The sequence below is a fragment of the Vanellus vanellus genome, assembly GCF_965231255.1.
Source record: "Vanellus vanellus genome assembly, chromosome: 2".
NCBI lineage: Eukaryota > Metazoa > Chordata > Aves > Charadriiformes > Charadriidae > Vanellus > Vanellus vanellus.
This window is the reverse complement of record NC_138906.1, coordinates 17791937-17797936: the sequence shown is the minus strand read 5'-3', so window position 1 is coordinate 17797936 and position 6000 is coordinate 17791937.

Genomic DNA, 6000 nt, shown 5'->3' with positions numbered 1-6000 from the left:
GGAACAATGACAGTGTTGGAGGCCACCAGGCTTTTTCCTCATGGACCTGATGCGCCAAAGTGCAGGGTCAGCATGCGACATCCCTCCCCACTGCAGAACCAGACATGTTCCTGCCACACAGCCGCGGGACACTTGCCCACGTCTTCCAGGTGTATGGATGGGCAGCTGTCACATGTTCATGAGGTCTCTATTTGGTTGCATGACATGAACACAGGCCTTGTAGGAGAGAAAAAACACAGAGGCCGCGGTACCCAGAGCAGCAGAGAACGGGCTGGGGGCTGGCAGGGCAATTCCCTGTCCATGTGTAAGAGTTGACGAGCTTATGGGCTACACGTTATCCAAACCTCCACCAAGCAGAAGATGCAGAAGCTGTTAGGAGAAAGAAGAAAGTATGGAAAGGCTCCATTCCGAATGGGATGATTTAGTAGCTGAGTAAGGGTTTCAGGTGTAAGCAGGAGCTTACAGAGGCTGGGAAGAGGAACTAAGCAGTCAAGGTCATGCCTTGGACATCTCAGGGTGCAAGGGGAAAGCGAGAGCTGTCATGAGGCAAGCCGCATCGGTCAAAGGACATCGAAACAATCAGCAAAGTATGGGTTAAACGAAGTGGAGAAAGAACTCACCGCAGGAACTCTTCCTCTTTTGTGCAAGGTCTGATGCATGATGCAGCAGCGCCCTGGGTGTTGCAAAAACCAGCACGATTGTACAGACATTTTCCCTGAGAGTATTTTTACTCTTAGTTTCTCCTTAGTTCTACTTTTCCTCCAGTTTCTAGGGAAGTCTGGGCATAAAGAAAAAATAGAGAGCCTTTAGGCATCATCAAGGGCTGGCATCAGCTGATCAGGTGCTGGACTTCAGTTCCTGTGTCCTTTTTAGGATCTGGCTCCAGACACCTTCCCCATTTAAGCTCTCAGGAAATCCCCAAGCTACAAGGGCTGAAAACAAAACTAGCTCAGACCTACCAGAGTACAGAAAAGCACCTGAAAATGCAACAGAAAAAGATCTTTTCCTGCATTCAGGTGAAGTCTGAAGGCGGTTTTTAAAGTAAACTTTCCCCGCTGCCAGCTCATTTCTGCACAGATCTTGTACATAAAAGAAATACCAGCCTGAGACAGACTTTTCCAAGAAAGCTGCCAAGGGGGTGCAAAATAGAAGCAGCCCCCTTTGAGGGGTCACCTCCCTTTCCCTGCCTTCACACTGGCTCACAGTGCCCGAAGAGGGTCAGAGGCCACGGTGGGTGACTCACAGGGAAGGTGGGCAGGGGAATACCAACGCCTTGGTGCCCACGGGTGCTCCTAGCGTGACTCACCCGGCAGCAAGCACACACAGCATCCTCTAGCTGCTGGACATCAGGACACCAAGCAGCAGCCTGGGAGGGAAGGGGGAAAACCTGGGGCTCGTTGGTCTGTGCAGGAGAAGGATGAGTGTGGAAAGGGTCTGGGATTGCAGAGGTGTAGTGATACTGGATGAGGCAGATGAAGGCGTAGGCAGGGATGTGGTTCCTGGGGTGGCTATTGCCACGCTGGGGGCATGGAATGGACCAGGCACAGTAGCCAGCTCCTGCGTCCTTCCGACATAGTGCTTCCCAGTGCCACCAGCAGAGACGGGAGAGAACCCTCTGCGGCAGGTGCCCCAGCCCAGGGGTGCTCACAGTGCCCACGCTGCCCGGCCCCGCTCAGCGGTCTGCTGAACTCCTCCGCTTGCAGCAGGAATCCACGTAGCTCACGTCCGTGAGGCCAGTTTTCACAGCTGGTATCACTCAGCCATGGCATTCGGGTCTTCTCGTGTTTCTGGAGTACTTCATGCACTGCTCTCCGTCCCTCCTGCTCCGGGGAGCGGCGCAGGGCAGAGTTGCTGGGGGAGTTTCTGTGAGGAGTCCCTTAGCTTGTCTTATGCAAAAAGTTAGACAAGACGATAATTATCCCTTTCAGTTTTAAGCTTTCTGAACTATTTCCTCTCTCTATCTCGCGCGTTTGCTCTGTTCATTTTGCTGCACACTGGAGCTTTCCCCTCCGGGGGGCGGTCTGCAGTGAGGTCTGATCTCTGAGGCATCTCCTCCATCCCTCTGCAGGGACTCCACAAAACTTCACTGTGGAAAGCACCTCAAAGGCCGGGGAACCACGGCAGAGGAAGGCAGAAGGAAGACAGAGAGCATGCTGTTGCCAAAATGCCCAGCCCGAACCGGTGGGAGCCACATTCCCTCCCGCGGTCCCGGTGTCCGTGGCTTTCCTCCCCGGGGGTGAGGCAGGCTGCGAGCTCTGCCTCGCATGGGGCATGCGGACACGGAGCTCTCCGGACACGAGCCTTTTCTTCCCACACCCCGTGAAAGCTGAGACAAGCTTCAGGCACAAATAAACAAACATTATACTGTGCTTGGCTCTCACCGGCAAGGAAATAAGCCGAGGGCTCCGGCCCACGTGGCTGAGAAACCGTTTACCAACCGGGAGAAGTGCGGGAAGATATCCTGTCCCTGGCAGTGTGCCTGTACAGTCAGCGGTGTGACACCGGGAGTCAGCTACACACCAGCAGTGAGTCCGTGGGAGTTGTGGAGGTTGTGAATAATCCTGCCTGCACCACCCTGGGATGGAAAGCTATGTGAGGCTCGCCACAAACAGTAACATAACTTCTTAAATATATGTGACTGCCTGTCGTCCCGGCAGATGCGGGACAGACGTGCTCCGTATGGAGTTTCTGAAGTGCACGCCTGGGACTAGGCGACCAGTTGCCGAGGAGGAGGAGGTGGAGACACTTAGAAGGACCCTGCCATAAATGAGTAGCTCAGAGCTCAAGTGTGTGAGTGACAGGAGGCATCTCGGCTGCCCTGGCTGGGCTGGGGCAGGAGCAGGCTCGCCGAACGCCGGCAGCTTTCCTGGTTCTGCAGGCTAGGCGGCTCCGTACGGACCGCGCGGCACTTGGGAAGATGCGAGGCGAGGGGCAGGAAAGCATCAGGCTAGCAAAGCTCCAAGTGTCTCAGGGTACCTGAGGGCAGGGTGGGCACAAACCGGCCCGTTCCTCTGCTTAGAGGAGGGTAGGGATTTCAACCCAGAAAGACCACCCTGCTCAGTGAGGTGCAGGGCGCGAGCCGCGAGCCGCTGTCCTGCAAACCAGGCAGGTGTGTGCGAGGTGAAGACACGGGAGAGGCTTATTTCAAAGAAAAGAGACACCTGTGTGCATGTTATGGAAAAATGTATTAGGCAAATTAATAAGATGACATCCCGTGCCTCTGGTCAGCTTCTGCCTCCCTGGTGCCCTTTTGGTGCATGCATCATCCTATGGCTTTGACTCACGAGTTGGCAGTGGAACGGCTTTGGATTTACCGCTTCGTGTCCCGAGAGGAGGCGAGGTGGAGGCACTGACATTGCTGGGAAAGTGGAAATAATCTTTAATCTTTCCACTCTCTGTGTTACAGCAATACAGCGGTGCTCCCGCAGGGGACACACTGGGTGCTGTGCTCAGCACCAGCTGGTGTGCAGGACAGGACCCCTTCCCACAGCAGTCGGCCTCCCAAAGTACCAGACATCTGAGCCAGCCCAGCACTGCCAGACCACTGGCTCAGGGCAAGCACGGTGTATGGGCCACCTCTGCTCTTCAGTGCGCTTTGGTGACAGTGCAACTACGCTAAGTGTCGTCCTCTGCTAAAAGCTTGAACCCTTCCAGGCTTTCTGCTTGGCTCCTCTCCCAGCAAAACCTTGCCTCGCCGGGGTTAGCAGGAGAGAGGAGAGTAACCCTCTTATCACAGCGCTAGTGCTTAGGTGGAATTTCCTGCTCAGAAAGACACTGAGGTCGTGGCAGTCCCTCTCCCAGCAGCCTTAGATGAAAGGGGATAGAAGATGACTGAGTCAAGCGAGGGGATGCATGGGGAGAGCTGCAGGGACAGGGAGTAGGAGACACCGTGTCATGGGGAGGTGGAAATTATAAAAGCTGTTCCTGAGACCTTGCGAGACAGTGCGAGGAGGTCACCCGGGAAGGGGGTGAGGTAAGCAAGCAGAGGAGGGTCTGGGACAGCAGCCGAAGGTGAAGGTGCAGGCAGACACTGAAGGGAGATGAGGTTTGCCACTGCTTGTGCACCAGCCTCTGCCCTCCATCCAAAACATGGGTCAGCTGGCAATGGGGTGGCTCAGCTTTCCCCTGCTGCTGCCTGTCGCCCCCAAAAATTCAGGTCTGCAGGGAGCAGGAGATGTCTGTAGTCCAATCTCTGGTCCATTCAGCGCCAACTGTAAAGTCACACCTGGTTGTTTGGGTTGTCCCATTTAAGCTCTGAAAGTGTGTCCCTGTATCCATTAAAAAAAAAAAAAATTACAAAATTAAGGCAAGTAACCTCATAAATTAGACTTGAAATTGTGCATGCCATCTTATGCACTTGGTTGGTTGCTCTTATTTTGAAAACTGGTCTGAAACTGTTATGTCGCTGGGAGTGTGTGACTTCAGCTTACCAGTCAGAGTCTCACGGGACTTGGGAGAGGAGCACTCAGCAGGGAGTATTGCAAAGATGAGTCACTCCCAACAGGCTGATATTTAATAGCTGGACATGTTTCCCTGGTGTCTAACCTCTGCCTCATTTTGTAATCTTTCAGAAGCATAGGTGATGTTGCCTAAGACAACATTTGCAAATACAACACCGACAATATGATTTTGGAGAAGATGATCTGTCTTCATAGCTTCTGGTACTAATTGCTCCTGTGAGAAGCTTGACTGTGCCATGATGGCTTTTCACATAGCAGCACTATCCGATTCACTAAAACCACTTCCTAAATATAAATAAGACCCCTTCTGATTAAAAAAGGCACAATGAAGTGCTGTAATCATCACTATTGCAAAATCTAGAAGAATAATATCTACTGAAATATGAAGGCTGGGCATGCAAAATGTTAAAGTCTAAGAGAAGGCAAATTCCAGCTTGCAACTGCTGGAGTCAGATCAAATTTGCAAGGAGCACCAATTTTCCTTGCCTAAATCCAGAATTTGCCTCGCCTAAATCCAGAATTTTCCTCCTTTCCCCAGGCAGCTGAGGGATAAAAGGTCTCTATTGCTGACGGTCTCCAGCAGGCCTCCCTACCGTGCTGGTTTCATCTCCTGTGTGCCCTGGAGACGAAAGTGGTCTAGAGGTGTGCATGCAAGTGGGCTTGTGCCCACAACCTGCTGACGGAGGGGTTTGTTGGGTGGTCCCTCCTGTCCTCTGGTGTGCCAGGACATGAGGTGTGCAGGGGTGCCAGGTGCCGGGTACGCGTGCTAACTCTGGCTTCAGGTGTATGAGTGGGCAACGCTGCCCAAGCGTCCGCCTGATAAATCAGCACTGGGAGTCCCCCCCCAGTCGTCATGGAAGAAGGAATGCTTCTGGCCCCGTTTAGAAATGTCATGGGGCGCAGGAGGAAATACCACGCCTCTCTTTAAGATATGCACACTCAGAGACACACCTCGAGGCCTCCTCCTTCCAGGTCATTTCTGACTTCTTATCAAACCTGCCCTTATTCACATCCACTGCAGGGAAGGTTAAGAGAACAATGCAGCAGTTAAAACAGGAGTCTTGCTGCAAGGCTGGAAAATGAAACCTGACGGGGGTAGTAGTTGCATTAAACAGTGCAGAAGGGGAGCCAGACTTCCTGAATATTTTTAATATTATTTGGGTCATTTCCCTTCCCTGAAATATTGCTCTTTCGGCAAGATGAGTTATTGATGTGTTGCAGCCAAAGATGTTTTCATATTTTTATGGAAGAGCCAACTTAACTTCAGAGTACTCCTTGCTTGCTTGAGAAGATCTTTTCTTACGCAGAAAATGCTTCATTCTTCCCTGAAAATAACCCAGTGCGTACGTGAAAATGGCATTTGGCTAACTCTGCCCAAGACAGTGAAACATGGCTTTCTGTTCTTTCAAAACTACCTACACTCAAAGCCACATGGATGCAGCATATGTGTCCCTCCGCAGCAGGTCTGCAGGGTGAGCAGGGAGCCAGTTAGACCAGGTATCATTACATGGGGTTTTGGACCATTTTTCAAACACAGCCC